Source organism: Globicephala melas, unplaced genomic scaffold (assembly GCF_963455315.2).
Source record: "Globicephala melas unplaced genomic scaffold, mGloMel1.2 SCAFFOLD_958, whole genome shotgun sequence".
Taxonomy (NCBI): domain Eukaryota; kingdom Metazoa; phylum Chordata; class Mammalia; order Artiodactyla; family Delphinidae; genus Globicephala; species Globicephala melas.
In genome coordinates this window covers 1-22747 of record NW_027208034.1, presented here as the reverse complement: position 1 = coordinate 22747, position 22747 = coordinate 1, and the positions used below count along the sequence as shown (strand labels likewise).

Genomic DNA, 22747 nt, shown 5'->3' with positions numbered 1-22747 from the left:
CCGCGGCCGGGTGCGGGAGCGGGATCGAGGGCAGGGGCCGCTTCCCCGGGCCTGCCGGCCACCAGGGGCGGGGGTCCTGAGCTCGGCGGGGGGGTGTGGGGGCAAGGGTGGCCTTGCCGGGGCTGAGGGGCCGTGGCGACTCAATGGTGGCTCCCGGTGGCTTCGGGCCAGCTGCTGTCGGGCAGGAGGGCCGGCCCGGGCTGCGGCCGGGCTGCGCCTAGGGCCGCGTGGGCGGGCAGGGCCGATGCCCAAGGGACCGCGGGCCCCGGGCCCTGAAGCCTCCGGGGCCACGTCCCTGTGAGCGACGTGCGGGATCTTGGGCGGGGCGCCAAGCGCCGAAGGGTTTGCTGGGTCACGGCCGCCCTGGGCTGGGAGGTGGTCGCCAAACCCTCCGCCGCCGCCCGATACCCGAGACCTCCGTTGCCCCTGCCTGGGCGGGCGAGGGGGCCCTGCCGGGGCGGGCCGGCCGCCAGGCTGGCGTTAAGGCGCCAGCGCCAGCGAAACTGGGCCTCAAGAGGCCGCCCGCGGCCCCCCGCCCCCGTCTACGGCCATACCACCCTGAACGCGCCCGATCTCGTCTGATCTCGGAAGCTAAGCAGGGTCGGGCCTGGTTAGTACTTGGATGGGAGACCGCCTGGGAATACCGGGTGCTGTAGGCTTTTTGCCTCCCGCTCCGCCCGCCTTCTCCTTTACTCGCCCGCGGCGGGGGCCGCCGGCTCCGCCCCCGCCGGGCCCCGCTGCAGGCCCCACCTCCTCAGGCCCCTCCCACCACGGCGCGCGCCGGCGGGGTCGCTCCCCGCCGGCCCGGCCGGCCAGGCGGCCAGAAGGCGGCCCTGGAAGGCAGGCGCACCCCAGACGCTCCCGGGGTGGCTGGCCCGGACCCAGACTCCGCCGCGGGCCCAGTTGCCGTCCTTTCGGCCCGCGAGCCCCTCGACCTGCACCTGGCCGCCCCCACCGGCGCCCAGCCCCGGCGCCGCCACCTGTGTGCCGGTGTGTCCCTCCACAGCTCCCTCCGACAAAAGCCCCCCCCCCACCCCGCCCCTCTGGCGTGTCACCGCGGCCGGGTGCGGGAGCGGGATCGAGGGCAGGGGCCGCTTCCCCGGGCCTGCCGGCCACCAGGGGCGGGGTCCTGAGCTCGGCGGGGGGTGTGGGGGCAAGGGTGGCCTTGCCGGGGCTGAGGGGCCGTGGCGACTCAATGGTGGCTCCCGGTGGCTTCGGGCCAGCTGCTGTCGGGCAGGAGGGCCGGCCCGGGCTGCGGCCGGGCTGCGCCTAGGGCCGCGTGGGCGGGCAGGGCCGATGCCCAAGGGACCGCGGGCCCCGGGCCCTGAAGCCTCCGGGGCCACGTCCCTGTGAGCGACGTGCGGGATCTTGGGCGGGGCGCCAAGCGCCGAAGGGTTTGCTGGGTCACGGCCGCCCTGGGCTGGGAGGTGGTCGCCAAACCCTCCGCCGCCGCCCGATACCCGAGACCTCCGTTGCCCCTGCCTGGGCGGGCGAGGGGGCCCTGCCGGGGCGGGCCGGCCGCCAGGCTGGCGTTAAGGCGCCAGCGCCAGCGAAACTGGGCCTCAAGAGGCCGCCCGCGGCCCCCCGCCCCCGTCTACGGCCATACCACCCTGAACGCGCCCGATCTCGTCTGATCTCGGAAGCTAAGCAGGGTCGGGCCTGGTTAGTACTTGGATGGGAGACCGCCTGGGAATACCGGGTGCTGTAGGCTTTTTGCCTCCCGCTCCGCCCGCCTTCTCCTTTACTCGCCCGCGGCGGGGTCGCCGGCTCCGCCCCCGCCGGGCCCCGCTGCAGGCCCCACCTCCTCAGGCCCCTCCCACCACGGCGCGCGCCGGCGGGGTCGCTCCCCGCCGGCCCGGCCGGCCAGGCGGCCAGAAGGCGGCCCTGGAAGGCAGCCGCACCCCAGACGCTCCCGGGGTGGCTGGCCCGGACCCAGACTCCGCCGCGGGCCCAGTTGCCGTCCTTTCGGCCCGCGAGCCCCTCGACCTGCACCTGGCCGCCCCCACCGGCGCCCAACCCCGGCGCCGCCACCTGTGTGCCGGTGTGTCCCTCCACAGCTCCCTCCGACAAAAGCCCCCCCCCACCCCGCCCCTCTGGCGTGTCACCGCGGCCGGGTGCGGGAGCGGGATCGAGGGCAGGGGCCGCTTCCCCGGGCCTGCCGGCCACCAGGGGCGGGGTCCTGAGCTCGGCGGGGGGTGTGGGGGCAAGGGTGGCCTTGCCGGGGCTGAGGGGCCGTGGCGACTCAATGGTGGCTCCCGGTGGCTTCGGGCCAGCTGCTGTCGGGCAGGAGGGCCGGCCCGGGCTGCGGCCGGGCTGCGCCTAGGGCCGCGTGGGCGGGCAGGGCCGATGCCCAAGGGACCGCGGGCCCCGGGCCCTGAAGCCTCCGGGGCCACGTCCCTGTGAGCGACGTGCGGGATCTTGGGCGGGGCGCCAAGCGCCGAAGGGTTTGCTGGGTCACGGCCGCCCTGGGCTGGGAGGTGGTCGCCAAACCCTCCGCCGCCGCCCGATACCCGAGACCTCCGTTGCCCCTGCCTGGGCGGGCGAGGGGGCCCTGCCGGGGCGGGCCGGCCGCCAGGCTGGCGTTAAGGCGCCAGCGCCAGCGAAACTGGGCCTCAAGAGGCCGCCCGCGGCCCCCCGCCCCCGTCTACGGCCATACCACCCTGAACGCGCCCGATCTCGTCTGATCTCGGAAGCTAAGCAGGGTCGGGCCTGGTTAGTACTTGGATGGGAGACCGCCTGGGAATACCGGGTGCTGTAGGCTTTTTGCCTCCCGCTCCGCCCGCCTTCTCCTTTACTCGCCCGCGGCGGGGGCCGCCGGCTCCGCCCCCGCCGGGCCCCGCTGCAGGCCCCACCTCCTCAGGCCCCTCCCACCACGGCGCGCGCCGGCGGGGTCGCTCCCCGCCGGCCCGGCCGGCCAGGCGGCCAGAAGGCGGCCCTGGAAGGCAGGCGCACCCCAGACGCTCCCGGGGTGGCTGGCCCGGACCCAGACTCCGCCGCGGGCCCAGTTGCCGTCCTTTCGGCCCGCGAGCCCCTCGACCTGCACCTGGCCGCCCCCACCGGCGCCCAGCCCCGGCGCCGCCACCTGTGTGCCGGTGTGTCCCTCCACAGCTCCCTCTGACAAAAGCCCCCCCCCACCCCGCCCCTCTGGCGTGTCACCGCGGCCGGGTGCGGGAGCGGGATCGAGGGCAGGGGCCGCTTCCCCGGGCCTGCCGGCCACCAGGGGCGGGGTCCTGAGCTCGGCGGGGGGTGTGGGGGCAAGGGTGGCCTTGCCGGGGGCTGAGGGGCCGTGGCGACTCAATGGTGGCTCCCGGTGGCTTCGGGCCAGCTGCTGTCGGGCAGGAGGGCCGGCCCGGGCTGCGGCCGGGCTGCGCCTAGGGCCGCGTGGGCGGGCAGGGCCGATGCCCAAGGGACCGCGGGCCCCGGGCCCTGAAGCCTCCGGGGCCACGTCCCTGTGAGCGACGTGCGGGATCTTGGGCGGGGCGCCAAGCGCCGAAGGGTTTGCTGGGTCACGGCCGCCCTGGGCTGGGAGGTGGTCGCCAAACCCTCCGCCGCCGCCCGATACCCGAGACCTCCGTTGCCCCTGCCTGGGCGGGCGAGGGGGCCCTGCCGGGGCGGGCCGGCCGCCAGGCTGGCGTTAAGGCGCCAGCGCCAGCGAAACTGGGCCTCAAGAGGCCGCCCGCGGCCCCCCGCCCCCGTCTACGGCCATACCACCCTGAACGCGCCCGATCTCGTCTGATCTCGGAAGCTAAGCAGGGTCGGGCCTGGTTAGTACTTGGATGGGAGACCGCCTGGGAATACCGGGTGCTGTAGGCTTTTTGCCTCCCGCTCCGCCCGCCTTCTCCTTTACTCGCCCGCGGCGGGGGCCGCCGGCTCCGCCCCCGCCGGGCCCCGCTGCAGGCCCCACCTCCTCAGGCCCCTCCCACCACGGCGCGCGCCGGCGGGGTCGCTCCCCGCCGGCCCGGCCGGCCAGGCGGCCAGAAGGCGGCCCTGGAAGGCAGGCGCACCCCAGACGCTCCCGGGGTGGCTGGCCCGGACCCAGACTCCGCCGCGGGCCCAGTTGCCGTCCTTTCGGCCCGCGAGCCCCTCGACCTGCACCTGGCCGCCCCCACCGGCGCCCAGCCCCGGCGCCGCCACCTGTGTGCCGGTGTGTCCCTCCACAGCTCCCTCCGACAAAAGCCCCCCCCCACCCCGCCCCTCTGGCGTGTCACCGCGGCCGGGGGATCGAGGGCAGGGGCCGCTTCCCCGGGCCTGCCGGCCACCAGGGGCGGGGTCCTGAGCTCGGCGGGGGGTGTGGGGGCAAGGGTGGCCTTGCCGGGGCTGAGGGGCCGTGGCGACTCAATGGTGGCTCCCGGTGGCTTCGGGCCAGCTGCTGTCGGGCAGGAGGGCCGGCCCGGGCTGCGGCCGGGCTGCGCCTAGGGCCGCGTGGGCGGGCAGGGCCGATGCCCAAGGGACCGCGGGCCCCGGGCCCTGAAGCCTCCGGGGCCACGTCCCTGTGAGCGACGTGCGGGATCTTGGGCGGGGCGCCAAGCGCCGAAGGGTTTGCTGGGTCACGGCCGCCCTGGGCTGGGAGGTGGTCGCCAAACCCTCCGCCGCCGCCCGATACCCGAGACCTCCGTTGCCCCTGCCTGGGCGGGCGAGGGGGCCCTGCCGGGGCGGGCCGGCCGCCAGGCTGGCGTTAAGGCGCCAGCGCCAGCGAAACTGGGCCTCAAGAGGCCGCCCGCGGCCCCCCGCCCCCGTCTACGGCCATACCACCCTGAACGCGCCCGATCTCGTCTGATCTCGGAAGCTAAGCAGGGTCGGGCCTGGTTAGTACTTGGATGGGAGACCGCCTGGGAATACCGGGTGCTGTAGGCTTTTTGCCTCCCGCTCCGCCCGCCTTCTCCTTTACTCGCCCGCGGCGGGGGCCGCCGGCTCCGCCCCCGCCGGGCCCCGCTGCAGGCCCCACCTCCTCAGGACCCTCCCACCACGGCGCGCGCCGGCGGGGTCGCTCCCCGCCGGCCCGGCCGGCCAGGCGGCCAGAAGGCGGCCCTGGAAGGCAGGCGCACCCCAGACGCTCCCGGGGTGGCTGGCCCGGACCCAGACTCCGCCGCGGGCCCAGTTGCCGTCCTTTCGGCCCGCGAGCCCCTCGACCTGCACCTGGCCGCCCCCACCGGCGCCCAGCCCCGGCGCCGCCACCTGTGTGCCGGTGTGTCCCTCCACAGCTCCCTCCGACAAAAGCCCCCCCCCACCCCGCCCCTCTGGCGTGTCACCGCGGCCGGGTGCGGGAGCGGGATCGAGGGCAGGGGCCGCTTCCCCGGGCCTGCCGGCCACCAGGGGCGGGGTCCCTGAGCTCGGCGGGGGGGTGTGGGGGCAAGGGTGGCCTTGCCGGGGCTGAGGGGCCGTGGCGACTCAATGGTGGCTCCCGGTGGCTTCGGGCCAGCTGCTGTCGGGCAGGAGGGGCCGGCCCGGGCTGCGGCCGGGCTGCGCCTAGGGCCGCGTGGGCGGGCAGGGCCGATGCCCAAGGGACCGCGGGCCCCGGGCCCTGAAGCCTCCGGGGCCACGTCCCTGTGAGCGACGTGCGGGATCTTGGGCGGGGGCGCCAAGCGCCGAAGGGTTTGCTGGGTCACGGGCCGCCCTGGGCTGGGAGGTGGTCGCCAAACCCTCCGCCGCCGCCCGATACCCGAGACCTCCGTTGCCCCTGCCTGGGCGGGCGAGGGGGCCCTGCCGGGGCGGGCCGGGCCGCCAGGCTGGCGTTAAGGCGCCAGCGCCAGCGAAACTGGGCCTCAAGAGGCCGCCCGCGCCCCCCGCCCCCGTCTACGGCCATACCACCCTGAACGCGCCCGATCTCGTCTGATCTCGGAAGCTAAGCAGGGTCGGGCCTGGTTAGTACTTGGATGGGAGACCGCCTGGGAATACCGGGTGCTGTAGGCTTTTTGCCTCCGCTCCGCCCGCCTTCTCCTTTACCTCGCCCGCGGCGGGGGCCGCCGGCTCCGCCCCCGCCGGGCCCCGCTGCAGGCCCCACCTCCTCAGGCCCCCTCCCACCACGGCGCGCGCCGGCGGGGTCGGCTCCCCGCCGGCACCGGCCGGCCAGGCGGCCAGAAGGCGGCCCTGGAAGGCAGGCGCACCCCAGACAGCTCCCGGGGTGGCTGGCCCGGACCCAGACTCCGCCGCGGGCCCAGTTGCCGTCCTTTCGGCCCGCGAGCCCCCTCGACCTGCACCTGGCCGCCCCCACCGGCGCCCAGCCCCGGCGCCGCCACCTGTGTGCGCGTGTGTCCCTCCACAGCTCCCTCTGACAAAAGCCCCCCCCCACCCCGCCCCTCTGGCGTGTCACCGCGGCCGGGTGCGGAGAGCGGGATCGAGGGCAGGGGGCCGCTTCCCCGGGCCTGCCGGCCACCAGGGCGGGGTCCTGAGCTCGGCGGGGGGTGTGGGGGCAAGGGTGGCCTTGCCGGGGCTGAGGGGCCGTGGCGACTCAATGGTGGCTCCCGGTGGCTTCGGGCCAGCTGCTGTCGGGCAGGAGGGCCGGCCCGGGCTGCGGCCGGGCTGCGCCTAGGGCCGCAGTGGGCGGGCAGGGCCGATGCCCAAGGGACCGCGGGCCCCGGGCCCTGAAGCCTCCGGGGCCACGTCCCTGTGAGCGACGTGCGGGATCTTGGGCGGGGCGCCAAGCGCCGAAGGGTTTGCTGGGTCACGGCCGCCCTGGCACGGCCGCCCTGGGCTGGGAGGTGGTCGCCAAACCCTCCGCCGCCGCCCGATACCCGAGACCTCCGTTGCCCCTGCCTGGGCGGGCGAGGGGGCCCTGCCGGGGCGGGCCGGCCGCCAGGCTGGCGTTAAGGCGCCAGCGCCAGCGAAACTGGGCCTCAAGAGGCCGCCCGCGGCCCCCCGCCCCCGTCTACGGCCATACCACCCTGAACGCGCCCGATCTCGTCTGATCTCGGAAGCTAAGCAGGGTCGGGCCTGGTTAGTACTTGGATGGGAGACCGCCTGGGAATACCGGGTGCTGTAGGCTTTTTGCCTCCCGCTCCGCCCGCCTTCTCCTTTACTCGCCCGCGGCGGGGGCCGCCGGCTCCGCCCCCGCCGGGCCCCGCTGCAGGCCCCACCTCCTCAGGCCCCTCCCACCACGGCGCGCGCCGGCGGGGTCGCTCCCCGCCGGCCCGGCCGGCCAGGCGGCCAGAAGGCGGCCCTGGAAGGCAGGCGCACCCCAGACGCTCCCGGGGTGGCTGGCCCGGACCCAGACTCCGCCGCGGGCCCAGTTGCCGTCCTTTCGGCCCGCGAGCCCCTCGACCTGCACCTGGCCGCCCCCACCGGCGCCCAGCCCCGGCGCCGCCACCTGTGTGCCGGTGTGTCCCTCCACAGCTCCCTCCGACAAAAGCCCCCCCCCCACCCCGCCCCTCTGGCGTGTCACCGCGGCCGGGCGGGAGCGGGATCGAGGGCAGGGGCCGCTTCCCCGGGCCTGCCGGCCACCAGGGGCGGGGTCCTGAGCTCGGCGGGGGGTGTGGGGGCAAGGGTGGCCTTGCCGGGGCTGAGGGGCCGTGGCGACTCAATGGTGGCTCCCGGTGGCTTCGGGCCAGCTGCTGTCGGGCAGGAGGGCCGGCCCGGGCTGCGGCCGGGCTGCGCCTAGGGCCGCGTGGGCGGGCAGGGCCGATGCCCAAGGGACCGCGGGCCCCGGGCCCTGAAGCCTCCGGGGCCACGTCCCTGTGAGCGACGTGCGGGATCTTGGGCGGGGCGCCAAGCGCCGAAGGGTTTGCTGGGTCACGGCCGCCCTGGGCTGGGAGGTGGTCGCCAAACCCTCCGCCGCCGCCCGATACCCGAGACCTCCGTTGCCCCTGCCTGGGCGGGCGAGGGGGCCCTGCCGGGGCGGGCCGGGCCGCCAGGCTGGCGTTAAGGCGCCAGCGCCAGCGAAACTGGGCCTCAAGAGGCCGCCCGCGGCCCCCCCGCCCCCGTCTACGGCCATACCACCCTGAACGCGCCCGATCTCGTCTGATCTCGGAAGCTAAGCAGGGTCGGGCCTGGTTAGTACTTGGATGGGAGACCGCCTGGGAATACCGGGTGCTGTAGGCTTTTTGCCTCCCCGCTCCGCCCGCCTTCTCCTTTACTCGCCCGCGGCGGGGGCCGCCGGCTCCGCCCCCGCCGGGCCCCGCTGCAGGCCCCACCTCCTCAGGCCCCTCCCACCACGGCGCGCGCCGGCGGGGTCGCTCCCCGCCGGCCCGGCCGGCCAGGCGGCCAGAAGGCGGCCCTGGAAGGCAGGCGCACCCCAGACGCTCCCGGGGTGGCTGGCCCGGACCCAGACTCCGCCGCGGGCCCAGTTGCCGTCCTTTCGGCCCGCGAGCCCCTCGACCTGCACCTGGCCGCCCCCACCGGCGCCCAGCCCCGGCGCCGCCACCTGTGTGCCGGTGTGTCCCTCCACAGCTCCCTCCGACAAAAGCCCCCCCCCACCCCGCCCCTCTGGCGTGTCACCGCGGCCGGGTGCGGGAGCGGGATCGAGGGCAGGGGCCGCTTCCCCGGGCCTGCCGGCCACCAGGGGCGGGGTCCTGAGCTCGGCGGGGGGTGTGGGGGCAAGGGTGGCCTTGCCGGGGCTGAGGGGCCGTGGCGACTCAATGGTGGCTCCCGGTGGCTTCGGGCCAGCTGCTGTCGGGCAGGAGGGCCGGCCCGGGCTGCGGCCGGGCTGCGCCTAGGGCCGCGTGGGCGGGCAGGGCCGATGCCCAAGGGACCGCGGGCCCCGGGCCCTGAAGCCTCCGGGGCCACGTCCCTGTGAGCGACGTGCGGGATCTTGGGCGGGGCGCCAAGCGCCGAAGGGTTTGCTGGGTCACGGCCGCCCTGGGCTGGGAGGTGGTCGCCAAACCCTCCGCCGCCGCCCGATACCCGAGACCTCCGTTGCCCCTGCCTGGGCGGGCGAGGGGGCCCTGCCGGGGCGGGCCGGCCGCCAGGCTGGCGTTAAGGCGCCAGCGCCAGCGAAACTGGGCCTCAAGAGGCCGCCCGCGGCCCCCCGCCCCCGTCTACGGCCATACCACCCTGAACGCGCCCGATCTCGTCTGATCTCGGAAGCTAAGCAGGGTCGGGCCTGGTTAGTACTTGGATGGGAGACCGCCTGGGAATACCGGGTGCTGTAGGCTTTTTGCCTCCCGCTCCGCCCGCCTTCTCCTTTACTCGCCCGCGGCGGGGGCCGCCGGCTCCGCCCCCGCCGGGCCCCGCGCTGCAGGCCCCACCTCCTCAGGCCCCTCCCACCACGGCGCGCGCCGGCGGGGTCGCTCCCCGCCGGCCCGGCCGGCCAGGCGGCCAGAAGGCGGCCCTGGAAGGCAGGCGCACCCCAGACGCTCCCGGGGTGGCTGGCCCGGACCCAGACTCCGCCGCGGGCCCAGTTGCCGTCCTTTCGGCCCGCGAGCCCCTCGACCTGCACCTGGCCGCCCCCACCGGCGCCCAGCCCCGGCGCCGCCACCTGTGTGCCGGTGTGTCCCTCCACAGCTCCCTCTGACAAAAGCCCCCCCCCACCCCGCCCCTCTGGCGTGTCACCGCGGCCGGGTGCGGGAGCGGGATCGAGGGCAGGGGCCGCTTCCCCGGGCCTGCCGGCCACCAGGGGCGGGGTCCTGAGCTCGGCGGGGGGTGTGGGGGCAAGGGTGGCCTTGCCGGGGCTGAGGGGCCGTGGCGACTCAATGGTGGCTCCCGGTGGCTTCGGGCCAGCTGCTGTCGGGCAGGAGGGCCGGCCCGGGCTGCGGCCGGGCTGCGCCTAGGGCCGCGTGGGCGGGCAGGGCCGATGCCCAAGGGACCGCGGGCCCCGGGCCCTGAAGCCTCCGGGGCCACGTCCCTGTGAGCGACGTGCGGGATCTTGGGCGGGGCGCCAAGCGCCGAAGGGTTTGCTGGGTCACGGCCGCCCTGGGCTGGGAGGTGGTCGCCAAACCCTCCGCCGCCGCCCGATACCCGAGACCTCCGTTGCCCCTGCCTGGGCGGGCGAGGGGGCCCTGCCGGGGCGGGCCGGCCGCCAGGCTGGCGTTAAGGCGCCAGCGCCAGCGAAACTGGGCCTCAAGAGGCCGCCCGCGGCCCCCCGCCCCCGTCTACGGCCATACCACCCTGAACGCGCCCGATCTCGTCTGATCTCGGAAGCTAAGCAGGGTCGGGCCTGGTTAGTACTTGGATGGGAGACCGCCTGGGAATACCGGGTGCTGTAGGCTTTTTGCCTCCCGCTCCGCCCGCCTTCTCCTTTACTCGCCCGCGGCGGGGTCGCCGGCTCCGCCCCCGCCGGGCCCCGCTGCAGGCCCCACCTCCTCAGGCCCCTCCCACCACGGCGCGCGCCGGCGGGGTCGCTCCCCGCCGGCCCGGCCGGCCAGGCGGCCAGAAGGCGGCCCTGGAAGGCAGCCGCACCCCAGACGCTCCCGGGGTGGCTGGCCCGGACCCAGACTCCGCCGCGGGCCCAGTTGCCGTCCTTTCGGCCCGCGAGCCCCTCGACCTGCACCTGGCCGCCCCCACCGGCGCCCAGCCCCGGCGCCGCCACCTGTGTGCCGGTGTGTCCCTCCACAGCTCCCTCCGACAAAAGCCCCCCCCCACCCCGCCCCTCTGGCGTGTCACCGCGGCCGGGTGCGGGAGCGGGATCGAGGGCAGGGGCCGCTTCCCCGGGCCTGCCGGCCACCAGGGGCGGGGTCCTGAGCTCGGCGGGGGGTGTGGGGGCAAGGGTGGCCTTGCCGGGGCTGAGGGGCCGTGGCGACTCAATGGTGGCTCCCGGTGGCTTCGGGCCAGCTGCTGTCGGGCAGGAGGGCCGGCCCGGGCTGCGGCCGGGCTGCGCCTAGGGCCGCGTGGGCGGGCAGGGCCGATGCCCAAGGGACCGCGGGCCCCGGGCCCTGAAGCCTCCGGGGCCACGTCCCTGTGAGCGACGTGCGGGATCTTGGGCGGGGCGCCAAGCGCCGAAGGGTTTGCTGGGTCACGGCCGCCCTGGGCTGGGAGGTGGTCGCCAAACCCTCCGCCGCCGCCCGATACCCGAGACCTCCGTTGCCCCTGCCTGGGCGGGCGAGGGGGCCCTGCCGGGGCGGGCCGGCCGCCAGGCTGGCGTTAAGGCGCCAGCGCCAGCGAAACTGGGCCTCAAGAGGCCGCCCGCGGCCCCCCCGCCCCCGTCTACGGCCATACCACCCTGAACGCGCCCGATCTCGTCTGATCTCGGAAGCTAAGCAGGGTCGGGCCTGGTTAGTACTTGGATGGGAGACCGCCTGGGAATACCGGGTGCTGTAGGCTTTTTGCCTCCCGCTCCGCCCGCCTTCTCCTTTACTCGCCCGCGGCGGGGGCCGCCGGCTCCGCCCCCGCCGGGCCCCGCTGCAGGCCCCACCTCCTCAGGCCCCTCCCACCACGGCGCGCGCCGGCGGGGTCGCTCCCCGCCGGCCCGGCCGGCCAGGCAGGCGGCCAGAAGGCGGCCCTGGAAGGCAGGCGCACCCCAGACGCTCCCGGGGTGGCTGGCCCGGACCCAGACTCCGCCGCGGGCCCAGTTGCCGTCCTTTCGGCCCGCGAGCCCCTCGACCTGCACCTGGCCGCCCCCACCGGCGCCCAGCCCCGGCGCCGCCACCTGTGTGCCGGTGTGTCCCTCCACAGCTCCCTCCGACAAAAGCCCCCCCCCACCCCGCCCCTCTGGCGTGTCACCGCGGCCGGGTGCGGGAGCGGGATCGAGGGCAGGGGCCGCTTCCCCGGGCCTGCCGGCCACCAGGGGCGGGGTCCTGAGCTCGGCGGGGGGTGTGGGGGCAAGGGTGGCCTTGCCGGGGCTGAGGGGCCGTGGCGACTCATTGGTGGCTCCCGGTGGCTTCGGGCCAGCTGCTGTCGGGCAGGAGGGCCGGCCCGGGCTGCGGCCGGGCTGCGCCTAGGGCCGCGTGGGCGGGCAGGGCCGATGCCCAAGGGACCGCGGGCCCCGGGCCCTGAAGCCTCCGGGGCCACGTCCCTGTGAGCGACGTGCGGGATCTTGGGCGGGGCGCCAAGCGCCGAAGGGTTTGCTGGGTCACGGCCGCCCTGGGCTGGGAGGTGGTCGCCAAACCCTCCGCCGCCGCCCGATACCCGAGACCTCCGTTGCCCCTGCCTGGGCGGGCGAGGGGGCCCTGCCGGGGCGGGCCGGCCGCCAGGCTGGCGTTAAGGCGCCAGCGCCAGCGAAACTGGGCCTCAAGAGGCCGCCCGCGGCCCCCCGCCCCCGTCTACGGCCATACCACCCTGAACGCGCCCGATCTCGTCTGATCTCGGAAGCTAAGCAGGGTCGGGCCTGGTTAGTACTTGGATGGGAGACCGCCTGGGAATACCGGGTGCTGTAGGCTTTTTGCCTCCCGCTCCGCCCGCCTTCTCCTTTACTCGCCCGCGGCGGGGGCCGCCGGCTCCGCCCCCGCCGGGCCCCGCTGCAGGCCCCACCTCCTCAGGCCCCTCCCACCACGGCGCGCGCCGGCGGGGTCGCTCCCCGCCGGCCCGGCCGGCCAGGCGGCCAGAAGGCGGCCCTGGAAGGCAGCCGCACCCCAGACGCTCCCGGGGTGGCTGGCCCGGACCCAGACTCCGCCGCGGGCCCAGTTGCCGTCCTTTCGGCCCGCGAGCCCCTCGACCTGCACCTGGCCGCCCCCACCGGCGCCCAACCCCGGCGCCGCCACCTGTGTGCCGGTGTGTCCCTCCACAGCTCCCTCCGACAAAAGCCCCCCCCCACCCCGCCCCTCTGGCGTGTCACCGCGGCCGGGTGCGGGAGCGGGATCGAGGGCAGGGGCCGCTTCCCCGGGCCTGCCGGCCACCAGGGGCGGGGTCCTGAGCTCGGCGGGGGGTGTGGGGGCAAGGGTGGCCTTGCCGGGGCTGAGGGGCCGTGGCGACTCAATGGTGGCTCCCGGTGGCTTCGGGCCAGCTGCTGTCGGGCAGGAGGGCCGGCCCGGGCTGCGGCCGGGCTGCGCCTAGGGCCGCGTGGGCGGGCAGGGCCGATGCCCAAGGGACCGCGGGCCCCGGGCCCTGAAGCCTCCGGGGCCACGTCCCTGTGAGCGACGTGCGGGATCTTGGGCGGGGCGCCAAGCGCCGAAGGGTTTGCTGGGTCACGGCCGCCCTGGGCTGGGAGGTGGTCGCCAAACCCTCCGCCGCCGCCCGATACCCGAGACCTCCGTTGCCCCTGCCTGGGCGGGCGAGGGGGCCCTGCCGGGGCGGGCCGGCCGCCAGGCTGGCGTTAAGGCGCCAGCGCCAGCGAAACTGGGCCTCAAGAGGCCGCCCGCGGCCCCCCGCCCCCGTCTACGGCCATACCACCCTGAACGCGCCCGATCTCGTCTGATCTCGGAAGCTAAGCAGGGTCGGGCCTGGTTAGTACTTGGATGGGAGACCGCCTGGGAATACCGGGTGCTGTAGGCTTTTTGCCTCCCGCTCCGCCCGCCTTCTCCTTTACTCGCCCGCGGCGGGGGCCGCCGGCTCCGCCCCCGCCGGGCCCCGCTGCAGGCCCCACCTCCTCAGGCCCCTCCCACCACGGCGCGCGCCGGCGGGGTCGCTCCCCGCCGGCCCGGCCGGCCAGGCGGCCAGAAGGCGGCCCTGGAAGGCAGGCGCACCCCAGACGCTCCCGGGGTGGCTGGCCCGGACCCAGACTCCGCCGCGGGCCCAGTTGCCGTCCTTTCGGCCCGCGAGCCCCTCGACCTGCACCTGGCCGCCCCCACCGGCGCCCAGCCCCGGCGCCGCCACCTGTGTGCCGGTGTGTCCCTCCACAGCTCCCTCTGACAAAAGCCCCCCCCCACCCCGCCCCTCTGGCGTGTCACCGCGGCCGGGTGCGGGAGCGGGATCGAGGGCAGGGGCCGCTTCCCCCGGGCCTGCCGGCCACCAGGGGCGGGGTCCTGAGCTCGGCGGGGGGTGTGGGGGCAAGGGTGGCCTTGCCGGGGCTGAGGGGCCGTGGCGACTCAATGGTGGCTCCCGGTGGCTTCGGGCCAGCTGCTGTCGGGCAGGAGGGCCGGCCCGGGCTGCGGCCGGGCTGCGCCTAGGGCCGCGTGGGCGGGCAGGGCCGATGCCCAAGGGACCGCGGGCCCCGGGCCCTGAAGCCTCCGGGGCCACGTCCCTGTGAGCGACGTGCGGGATCTTGGGCGGGGCGCCAAGCGCCGAAGGGTTTGCTGGGTCACGGCCGCCCTGGGCTGGGAGGTGGTCGCCAAACCCTCCGCCGCCGCCCGATACCCGAGACCTCCGTTGCCCCTGCCTGGGCGGGCGAGGGGGCCCTGCCGGGGCGGGCCGGCCGCCAGGCTGGCGTTAAGGCGCCAGCGCCAGCGAAACTGGGCCTCAAGAGGCCGCCCGCGGCCCCCCCGCCCCCGTCTACGGCCATACCACCCTGAACGCGCCCGATCTCGTCTGATCTCGGAAGCTAAGCAGGGTCGGGCCTGGTTAGTACTTGGATGGGAGACCGCCTGGGAATACCGGGTGCTGTAGGCTTTTTGCCTCCCGCTCCGCCCGCCTTCTCCTTTACTCGCCCGCGGCGGGGGCCGCCGGCTCCGCCCCCGCCGGGCCCCGCTGCAGGCCCCACCTCCTCAGGCCCCTCCCACCACGGCGCGCGCCGGCGGGGTCGCTCCCCGCCGGCCCGGCCGGCCAGGCGGCCAGAAGGCGGCCCTGGAAGGCAGGCGCACCCCAGACGCTCCCGGGGTGGCTGGCCCGGACCCAGACTCCGCCGCGGGCCCAGTTGCCGTCCTTTCGGCCCGCGAGCCCCTCGACCTGCACCTGGCCGCCCCCACCGGCGCCCAGCCCCGGCGCCGCCACCTGTGTGCCGGTGTGTCCCTCCACAGCTCCCTCCGACAAAAGCCCCCCCCCACCCCGCCCCTCTGGCGTGTCACCGCGGCCGGGTGCGGGAGCGGGATCGAGGGCAGGGGCCGCTTCCCCGGGCCTGCCGGCCACCAGGGGCGGGGTCCTGAGCTCGGCGGGGGGTGTGGGGGCAAGGGTGGCCTTGCCGGGGCTGAGGGGCCGTGGCGACTCATTGGTGGCTCCCGGTGGCTTCGGGCCAGCTGCTGTCGGGCAGGAGGGCCGGCCCGGGCTGCGGCCGGGCTGCGCCTAGGGCCGCGTGGGCGGGCAGGGCCGATGCCCAAGGGACCGCGGGCCCCGGGCCCTGAAGCCTCCGGGGCCACGTCCCTGTGAGCGACGTGCGGGATCTTGGGCGGGGCGCCAAGCGCCGAAGGGTTTGCTGGGTCACGGCCGCCCTGGGCTGGGAGGTGGTCGCCAAACCCTCCGCCGCCGCCCGATACCCGAGACCTCCGTTGCCCCTGCCTGGGCGGGCGAGGGGGCCCTGCCGGGGCGGGCCGGCCGCCAGGCTGGCGTTAAGGCGCCAGCGCCAGCGAAACTGGGCCTCAAGAGGCCGCCCGCGGCCCCCCGCCCCCGTCTACGGCCATACCACCCTGAACGCGCCCGATCTCGTCTGATCTCGGAAGCTAAGCAGGGTCGGGCCTGGTTAGTACTTGGATGGGAGACCGCCTGGGAATACCGGGTGCTGTAGGCTTTTTGCCTCCCGCTCCGCCCGCCTTCTCCTTTACTCGCCCGCGGCGGGGGGGCCGCCGGCTCCGCCCCCGCCGAGCCCCGCTGCAGGCAGTAGTCAAGGTGGGTTTACCTGCCCGAGCAGGAAGCTTGGGCGATGGCAGAAGTGGGAAGAAACTCTTGAGCACAGGTTCTTGGGATCCACGGAGCAGCGCATGCACATGCGATGGGTGCCTACACAGCTGGCTTGCTTGTCTGTGGGGAAAGGCGAGATGGGTCAGGGCCTGGGTTCCTGAGGGGCTGAGAATCAAGGCAGGGATAGAAGAAAGGGACAGGCCCACATCCCCTGAACCCACGCCGGCGCCCACTCACCTTTGTGGAAAATACGATTGAAAAGTGCCCGCAAGAATCTCTTCAGATGCCTCCAGAGTTGAGGCAAGAAGGGGAGGGGGGAGGCCGGGAGCAGGGTGAGCCCTGAAATCCAACCCTTGTCCCGGTCACACCCCAGCAGCCCTCCCACCTCAGCCCCTTCAAGACCCCAGGGCTCCCCCAACCGCGCTGCACAGATCCTGCCCTGACCATAGTCACCATGTTGATCCCCACGTTGAGCAAGATGAAGCTGACCGGGATCAGAAGAATTGAGTATCCTTGCTCCTGGCATTTCCTGGGGATGGGGCCAGTGAACGGCTCGGCTCGGTAGTAGTTTCGCTCACCCATGGCCGTTGGTCCCAGGACTGCCTGGGCCCTCTGCCCTCCAGTTTTAACTGGGAGCCAGACTGGGTCATAATGGGGCAGGTGGTGAGGTCACAGTGAGGGAGGGGGATGAAAAGGAGGGCCCAGAGTGGCATTCCCTGGTAACCAGGGTCAGGTAAGCTGAGCCTGGACAGTCAAACAGGGCCCGGTGGCCGGCATACATCCCCTCGAGCGGTCATTCATTCGCTCACCGCCCGCTGACTCACTTGTTCAAATGACACATTGCGTCTCTTGGCCCCTCTTGAGACTAGGAAGACCTTGGCCTCAGAGGCCTGCTGAAGGCCTGGCTGGAGTCCAGAGCCTCAGCCTTCTTCATGCCCTTCACTGGGCCTGGAGCTGGACCTGCCCAGATGTGGAACCTCCCAGTTTGGAAGCAACTTCTTGTATGAGGCTCTCTGTGGACAGGGACAGCTGAGACACAGAGGAGGTGCCCAGAGACCAGGGGTTTGGAGTCTGCAGCTGCAGATGTACTTAGTGCATGGTATAGGACCAGGAGGGGCCTGCTGGCAGAACTGTGGCCACTAAACCAAAGGGACCCTCAGGCCAAGAAGGGGACACTGGCTTCTTATTGCAGGAAGCCAAGCGCAGGGACCCAGGCTGGCAGAAGGAGTGGCGCTTCCAAGCCACAGACCACCAATGTTTCCTGGACTCTGGCGCTCTTTATTCCTCTCTCCATGCCCTGCCGCCCCCTGCCCCTGCCCCCATTTGCTGCTGGTAAGTTCACTTTCCAGTCTGGCTCCCGTGCAGAGAGGGCCTGGAGGCCGAGGTGGAAGGTAGCAGCGAGTTGGCCCGCGCTTGGCCCTCCTGCGGTTGCCGCTTCAGCACCAGACTGTCATACACCTGGTAGTTGGCATTGCCTCCCCGGGTTCCGGCTGAGTGGCATGAAGGTGGGCGGGGGTGGAGGGTGCTCGGTAGCCTGGACGTCGGGCAGGAGGTGAGAGGGGCGGAGGAGCAGCGCTGAGCTGGGAGCCGGGGCCCGCTGGTCCAAGGCCTCGGCCAGTACCGTGAGGGAGGCGGAGGTGGCCACAGGGCGCCGCAAGGGCAGGATCTCAGCCCATTCGGCCGCCGGGTGCCGCACCTCGTGGGGATCGCGGGAGTAATCCAAGTGTCCCCGTGGAGGGATGCAGGCTGCGGTTGGACTCGCTGTGAGCACAGCTGGGGAGGCTACGTCTGTGGGCCGGTGGGGTGTCGCGCTACCAGGCGTCGGGCCGGTAGACCCGAGGCAACAGAGCGGATGGAGGCTCAGAGCCCTCCAGACCCAGACTCCGCCATGGGCCCAGTTGCCGTCCTTTCGGCCCGCGAGCCCCTCGACCTGCACCTGGCCGCCCCCACCGGCGCCCAGCCCCGGCGCCGCCACCTGTGTGCCGGTATGTCCCTCCACAGCTCCCTCCGTCAAAAGCCCCCCCCCACCCCGCCCCTCTGGCGTGTCACCGCGGCCGGGTGCGGGAGCGGGATCGAGGGCAGGGGCCGCTTCCCCGGGCCTGCCGGCCACCAGGGGCGGGGTCCTGAGCTCGGCGGGGGGTGTGGGGGCAAGGGTGGCCTTGCCGGGGCTGAGGGGCCGTGGCGACTCAATGGTGGCTCCCGGTGGCTTCGGGCCAGCTGCTGTCGGGCAGGAGGGCCGGCCCGGGCTGCGGCCGGGCTGCGCCTAGGGCCGCGTGGGCGGGCAGGGCCGATGCCCAAGGGACCGCGGGCCCCGGGCCCTGAAGCCTCCGGGGCCACGTCCCTGTGAGCGACGTGCGGGATCTTGGGCGGGGCGCCAAGCGCCCGAAGGGTTTGCTGGGTCACGGCCGCCCTGGGCTGGGAGGTGGTCGCCAAACCCTCCGCCGCCGCCCGATACCCGAGACCTCCGTTGCCCCTGCCTGGGCGGGCGAGGGGGCCCTGCCGGGGCGGGCCGGCCGCCAGGCTGGCGTTAAGGCGCCAGCGCCAGCGAAACTGGGCCTCAAGAGGCCGCCCGCGGCCCCCCGCCCCCGTCTACGGCCATACCACCCTGAACGCGCCCGATCTCGTCTGATCTCGGAAGCTAAGCAGGGTCGGGCCTGGTTAGTACTTGGATGGGAGACCGCCTGGGAATACCGGGTGCTGTAGGCTTTTTGCCTCCCGCTCCGCCCGCCTTCTCCTTTACTCGCCCGCGGCGGGGGCCGCCGGCTCCGCCCCCGCCGGGCCCCGCTGCAGGCCCCACCTCCTCAGGCCCCTCCCACCACGGCGCGCGCCGGCGGGGTCGCTCCCCGCCGGCCCGGCCGGCCAGGCGGCCAGAAGGCGGCCCTGGAAGGCAGCCGCACCCCAGACGCTCCCGGGGTGGCTGGCCCGGACCCAGACTCCGCCGCGGGCCCAGTTGCCGTCCTTTCGGCCCGCGAGCCCCTCGACCTGCACCTGGCCGCCCCCACCGGCGCCCAGCCCCGGCGCCGCCACCTGTGTGCCGGTGTGTCCCTCCACAGCTCCCTCTGACAAAAGCCCCCCCCCCCACCCCGCCCCTCTGGCGTGTCACCGCGGCCGGGTGCGGGAGCGGGATCGAGGGCAGGGGCCGCTTCCCCGGGCCTGCCGGCCACCAGGGGCGGGGTCCTGAGCTCGGCGGGGGGTGTGGGGGCAAGGGTGGCCTTGCCGGGGCTGAGGGGCCGTGGCGACTCAATGGTGGCTCCCGGTGGCTTCGGGCCAGCTGCTGTCGGGCAGGAGGGCCGGCCCGGGCTGCGGCCGGGCTGCGCCTAGGGCCGCGTGGGCGGGCAGGGCCGATGCCCAAGGGACCGCGGGCCCCGGGCCCTGAAGCCTCCGGGGCCACGTCCCTGTGAGCGACGTGCGGGATCTTGGGCGGGGCGCCAAGCGCCGAAGGGTTTGCTGGGTCACGGCCGCCCTGGGCTGGGAGGTGGTCGCCAAACCCTCCGCCGCCGCCCGATACCCGAGACCTCCGTTGCCCCTGCCTGGGCGGGCGAGGGGGCCCTGCCGGGGCGGGCCGGCCGCCAGGCTGGCGTTAAGGCGCCAGCGCCAGCGAAACTGGGCCTCAAGAGGCCGCCCGCGGCCCCCCCGCCCCCGTCTACGGCCATACCACCCTGAACGCGCCCGATCTCGTCTGATCTCGGAAGCTAAGCAGGGTCGGGCCTGGTTAGTACTTGGATGGGAGACCGCCTGGGAATACCGGGTGCTGTAGGCTTTTTGCCTCCCGCTCCGCCCGCCTTCTCCTTTACTCGCCCGCGGCGGGGGCCGCCGGCTCCGCCCCCGCCGGGCCCCGCTGCAGGCCCCACCTCCTCAGGCCCCTCCCACCACGGCGCGCGCCGGCGGGGTCGCTCCCCGCCGGCCCGGCCGGCCAGGCGGCCAGAAGGCGGCCCTGGAAGGCAGGCGCACCCCAGACGCTCCCGGGGTGGCTGGCCCGGACCCAGACTCCGCCGCGGGCCCAGTTGCCGTCCTTTCGGCCCGCGAGCCCCTCGACCTGCACCTGGCCGCCCCCACCGGCGCCCAGCCCCGGCGCCGCCACCTGTGTGCCGGTGTGTCCCTCCACAGCTCCCTCCGACAAAAGCCCCCCCCCACCCCGCCCCTCTGGCGTGTCACCGCGGCCGGGTGCGGGAGCGGGATCGAGGGCAGGGGCCGCTTCCCCGGGCCTGCCGGCCACCAGGGGCGGGGTCCTGAGCTCGGCGGGGGGTGTGGGGGCAAGGGTGGCCTTGCCGGGGCTGAGGGGCCGTGGCGACTCATTGGTGGCTCCCGGTGGCTTCGGGCCAGCTGCTGTCGGGCAGGAGGGCCGGCCCGGGCTGCGGCCGGGCTGCGCCTAGGGCCGCGTGGGCGGGCAGGGCCGATGCCCAAGGGACCGCGGGCCCCGGGCCCTGAAGCCTCCGGGGCCACGTCCCTGTGAGCGACGTGCGGGATCTTGGGCGGGGCGCCAAGCGCCGAAGGGTTTGCTGGGTCACGGCCGCCCTGGGCTGGGAGGTGGTCGCCAAACCCTCCGCCGCCGCCCGATACCCGAGACCTCCGTTGCCCCTGCCTGGGCGGGCGAGGGGGCCCTGCCGGGGGCGGGCCGGCCGCCAGGCTGGCGTTAAGGCGCCAGCGCCAGCGAAACTGGGCCTCAAGAGGCCGCCCGCGGCCCCCCGCCCCCGTCTACGGCCATACCACCCTGAACGCGCCCGATCTCGTCTGATCTCGGAAGCTAAGCAGGGTCGGGCCTGGTTAGTACTTGGATGGGAGACCGCCTGGGAATACCGGGTGCTGTAGGCTTTTTGCCTCCCGCTCCGCCCGCCTTCTCCTTTACTCGCCCGCGGCGGGGGCCGCCGGCTCCGCCCCCGCCGGGCCCCGCTGCAGGCCCCACCTCCTCAGGCCCCTCCCACCACGGCGCGCGCCGGCGGGGTCGCTCCCCGCCGGCCCGGCCGGCCAGGCGGCCAGAAGGCGGCCCTGGAAGGCAGCCGCACCCCAGACGCTCCCGGGGTGGCTGGCCCGGACCCAGACTCCGCCGCGGGCCCAGTTGCCGTCCTTTCGGCCCGCGAGCCCCTCGACCTGCACCTGGCCGCCCCCACCGGCGCCCAACCCCGGCGCCGCCACCTGTGTGCCGGTGTGTCCCTCCACAGCTCCCTCCGACAAAAGCCCCCCCCCCACCCCGCCCCTCTGGCGTGTCACCGCGGCCGGGTGCGGGAGCGGGATCGAGGGCAGGGGCCGCTTCCCCGGGCCTGCCGGCCACCAGGGGCGGGGTCCTGAGCTCGGCGGGGGGTGTGGGGGCAAGGGTGGCCTTGCCGGGGCTGAGGGGCCGTGGCGACTCAATGGTGGCTCCCGGTGGCTTCGGGCCAGCTGCTGTCGGGCAGGAGGGCCGGCCCGGGCTGCGGCCGGGCTGCGCCTAGGGCCGCGTGGGCGGGCAGGGCCGATGCCCAAGGGACCGCGGGCCCCGGGCCCTGAAGCCTCCGGGGCCACGTCCCTGTGAGCGACGTGCGGGATCTTGGGCGGGGCGCCAAGCGCCGAAGGGTTTGCTGGGTCACGGCCGCCCTGGGCTGGGAGGTGGTCGCCAAACCCTCCGCCGCCGCCCGATACCCGAGACCTCCGTTGCCCCTGCCTGGGCGGGCGAGGGGGCCCTGCCGGGGCGGGCCGGCCGCCAGGCTGGCGTTAAGGCGCCAGCGCCAGCGAAACTGGGCCTCAAGAGGCCGCCCGCGGCCCCCCGCCCCCCGTCTACGGCCATACCACCCTGAACGCGCCCGATCTCGTCTGATCTCGGAAGCTAAGCAGGGTCGGGCCTGGTTAGTACTTGGATGGGAGACCGCCTGGGAATACCGGGTGCTGTAGGCTTTTTGCCTCCCGCTCCGCCCGCCTTCTCCTTTACTCGCCCGCGGCGGGGGCCGCCGGCTCCGCCCCCGCCGGGCCCCGCTGCAGGCCCCCACCTCCTCAGGCCCCTCCCACCACGGCGCGCGCCGGCGGGGTCGCTCCCCGCCGGCCCGGCCGGCCAGGCGGCCAGAAGGCGGCCCTGGAAGGCAGGCGCACCCCAGACGCTCCCGGGGTGGCTGGCCCGGACCCAGACTCCGCCGCGGGCCCAGTTGCCGTCCTTTCGGCCCGCGAGCCCCTCGACCTGCACCTGGCCGCCCCCACCGGCGCCCAGCCCCGGCGCCGCCACCTGTGTGCCGGTGTGTCCCTCCACAGCTCCCTCCGACAAAAGCCCCCCCCCACCCCGCCCCTCTGGCGTGTCACCGCGGCCGGGTGCGGGAGCGGGATCGAGGGCAGGGGCCGCTTCCCCGGGCCTGCCGGCCACCAGGGGCGGGGTCCTGAGCTCGGCGGGGGGTGTGGGGGCAAGGGTGGCCTTGCCGGGGCTGAGGGGCCGTGGCGACTCATTGGTGGCTCCCGGTGGCTTCGGGCCAGCTGCTGTCGGGCAGGAGGGCCGGCCCGGGCTGCGGCCGGGCTGCGCCTAGGGCCGCGTGGGCGGGCAGGGCCGATGCCCAAGGGACCGCGGGCCCCGGGCCCTGAAGCCTCCGGGGCCACGTCCCTGTGAGCGACGTGCGGGATCTTGGGCGGGGCGCCAAGCGCCGAAGGGTTTGCTGGGTCACGGCCGCCCTGGGCTGGGAGGTGGTCGCCAAACCCTCCGCCGCCGCCCGATACCCGAGACCTCCGTTGCCCCTGCCTGGGCGGGCGAGGGGGCCCTGCCGGGGCGGGCCGGCCGCCAGGCTGGCGTTAAGGCGCCAGCGCCAGCGAAACTGGGCCTCAAGAGGCCGCCCGCGGCCCCCCCGCCCCCGTCTACGGCCATACCACCCTGAACGCGCCCGATCTCGTCTGATCTCGGAAGCTAAGCAGGGTCGGGCCTGGTTAGTACTTGGATGGGAGACCGCCTGGGAATACCGGGTGCTGTAGGCTTTTTGCCTCCCGCTCCGCCCGCCTTCTCCTTTACTCGCCCGCGGCGGGGGCCGCCGGCTCCGCCCCCGCCGGGCCCCGCTGCAGGCCCCACCTCCTCAGGCCCCTCCCACCACGGCGCGCGCCGGCGGGGTCGCTCCCCGCCGGCCCGGCCGGCCAGGCGGCCAGAAGGCGGCCCTGGAAGGCAGCCGCACCCCAGACGCTCCCGGGGTGGCTGGCCCGGACCCAGACTCCGCCGCGGGCCCAGTTGCCGTCCTTTCGGCCCGCGAGCCCCTCGACCTGCACCTGGCCGCCCCCACCGGCGCCCAACCCCGGCGCCGCC

At 75.6% G+C, this 22747-nt stretch overlaps 20 non-coding genes across 20 annotated transcripts; all 20 read left to right on the top strand.

Annotated features, from left to right (window-relative positions):
- Positions 1-540: 540 nt before the first annotated feature.
- On the top strand, positions 541-659 carry LOC132595711 (5S ribosomal RNA). Its single transcript, XR_009561847.1, has one exon. It is a non-coding gene; the product is annotated as a 5S ribosomal RNA (ribosomal RNA).
- A 933-nt stretch (positions 660-1592) lies between these two features.
- LOC132595710 (5S ribosomal RNA) lies at positions 1593-1711 on the top strand. The gene has a single exon (XR_009561846.1). It is a non-coding gene; the product is annotated as a 5S ribosomal RNA (ribosomal RNA).
- Positions 1712-2642: 931 nt separating this feature from the next.
- Positions 2643-2761, top strand: LOC132595709 (5S ribosomal RNA). Its single transcript, XR_009561845.1, has one exon. It is a non-coding gene; the product is annotated as a 5S ribosomal RNA (ribosomal RNA).
- Positions 2762-3694: 933 nt separating this feature from the next.
- LOC132595708 (5S ribosomal RNA) lies at positions 3695-3813 on the top strand. Its single transcript, XR_009561844.1, has one exon. It is a non-coding gene; the product is annotated as a 5S ribosomal RNA (ribosomal RNA).
- A 922-nt stretch (positions 3814-4735) lies between these two features.
- On the top strand, positions 4736-4854 carry LOC132595707 (5S ribosomal RNA). The gene has a single exon (XR_009561843.1). It is a non-coding gene; the product is annotated as a 5S ribosomal RNA (ribosomal RNA).
- A 937-nt stretch (positions 4855-5791) lies between these two features.
- Positions 5792-5910, top strand: LOC132595705 (5S ribosomal RNA). Its single transcript, XR_009561841.1, has one exon. It is a non-coding gene; the product is annotated as a 5S ribosomal RNA (ribosomal RNA).
- Positions 5911-6863: 953 nt separating this feature from the next.
- LOC132595704 (5S ribosomal RNA) lies at positions 6864-6982 on the top strand. Its single transcript, XR_009561840.1, has one exon. It is a non-coding gene; the product is annotated as a 5S ribosomal RNA (ribosomal RNA).
- A 933-nt stretch (positions 6983-7915) lies between these two features.
- LOC132595703 (5S ribosomal RNA) lies at positions 7916-8034 on the top strand. Its single transcript, XR_009561839.1, has one exon. It is a non-coding gene; the product is annotated as a 5S ribosomal RNA (ribosomal RNA).
- A 933-nt stretch (positions 8035-8967) lies between these two features.
- Positions 8968-9086, top strand: LOC132595702 (5S ribosomal RNA). The gene has a single exon (XR_009561838.1). It is a non-coding gene; the product is annotated as a 5S ribosomal RNA (ribosomal RNA).
- Positions 9087-10020: 934 nt separating this feature from the next.
- Positions 10021-10139, top strand: LOC132595701 (5S ribosomal RNA). Its single transcript, XR_009561837.1, has one exon. It is a non-coding gene; the product is annotated as a 5S ribosomal RNA (ribosomal RNA).
- A 932-nt stretch (positions 10140-11071) lies between these two features.
- Positions 11072-11190, top strand: LOC132595700 (5S ribosomal RNA). The gene has a single exon (XR_009561836.1). It is a non-coding gene; the product is annotated as a 5S ribosomal RNA (ribosomal RNA).
- A 936-nt stretch (positions 11191-12126) lies between these two features.
- Positions 12127-12245, top strand: LOC132595699 (5S ribosomal RNA). Its single transcript, XR_009561835.1, has one exon. It is a non-coding gene; the product is annotated as a 5S ribosomal RNA (ribosomal RNA).
- A 932-nt stretch (positions 12246-13177) lies between these two features.
- Positions 13178-13296, top strand: LOC132595698 (5S ribosomal RNA). The gene has a single exon (XR_009561834.1). It is a non-coding gene; the product is annotated as a 5S ribosomal RNA (ribosomal RNA).
- A 934-nt stretch (positions 13297-14230) lies between these two features.
- LOC132595697 (5S ribosomal RNA) lies at positions 14231-14349 on the top strand. The gene has a single exon (XR_009561833.1). It is a non-coding gene; the product is annotated as a 5S ribosomal RNA (ribosomal RNA).
- Positions 14350-15281: 932 nt separating this feature from the next.
- LOC132595696 (5S ribosomal RNA) lies at positions 15282-15400 on the top strand. The gene has a single exon (XR_009561832.1). It is a non-coding gene; the product is annotated as a 5S ribosomal RNA (ribosomal RNA).
- Positions 15401-18097: 2697 nt separating this feature from the next.
- Positions 18098-18216, top strand: LOC132595714 (5S ribosomal RNA). Its single transcript, XR_009561850.1, has one exon. It is a non-coding gene; the product is annotated as a 5S ribosomal RNA (ribosomal RNA).
- Positions 18217-19151: 935 nt separating this feature from the next.
- LOC132595713 (5S ribosomal RNA) lies at positions 19152-19270 on the top strand. Its single transcript, XR_009561849.1, has one exon. It is a non-coding gene; the product is annotated as a 5S ribosomal RNA (ribosomal RNA).
- Positions 19271-20203: 933 nt separating this feature from the next.
- LOC132595712 (5S ribosomal RNA) lies at positions 20204-20322 on the top strand. The gene has a single exon (XR_009561848.1). It is a non-coding gene; the product is annotated as a 5S ribosomal RNA (ribosomal RNA).
- A 934-nt stretch (positions 20323-21256) lies between these two features.
- Positions 21257-21375, top strand: LOC132595706 (5S ribosomal RNA). The gene has a single exon (XR_009561842.1). It is a non-coding gene; the product is annotated as a 5S ribosomal RNA (ribosomal RNA).
- A 934-nt stretch (positions 21376-22309) lies between these two features.
- Positions 22310-22428, top strand: LOC132595695 (5S ribosomal RNA). Its single transcript, XR_009561831.1, has one exon. It is a non-coding gene; the product is annotated as a 5S ribosomal RNA (ribosomal RNA).
- The last annotated feature ends 319 nt before the right edge of the window (positions 22429-22747 follow it).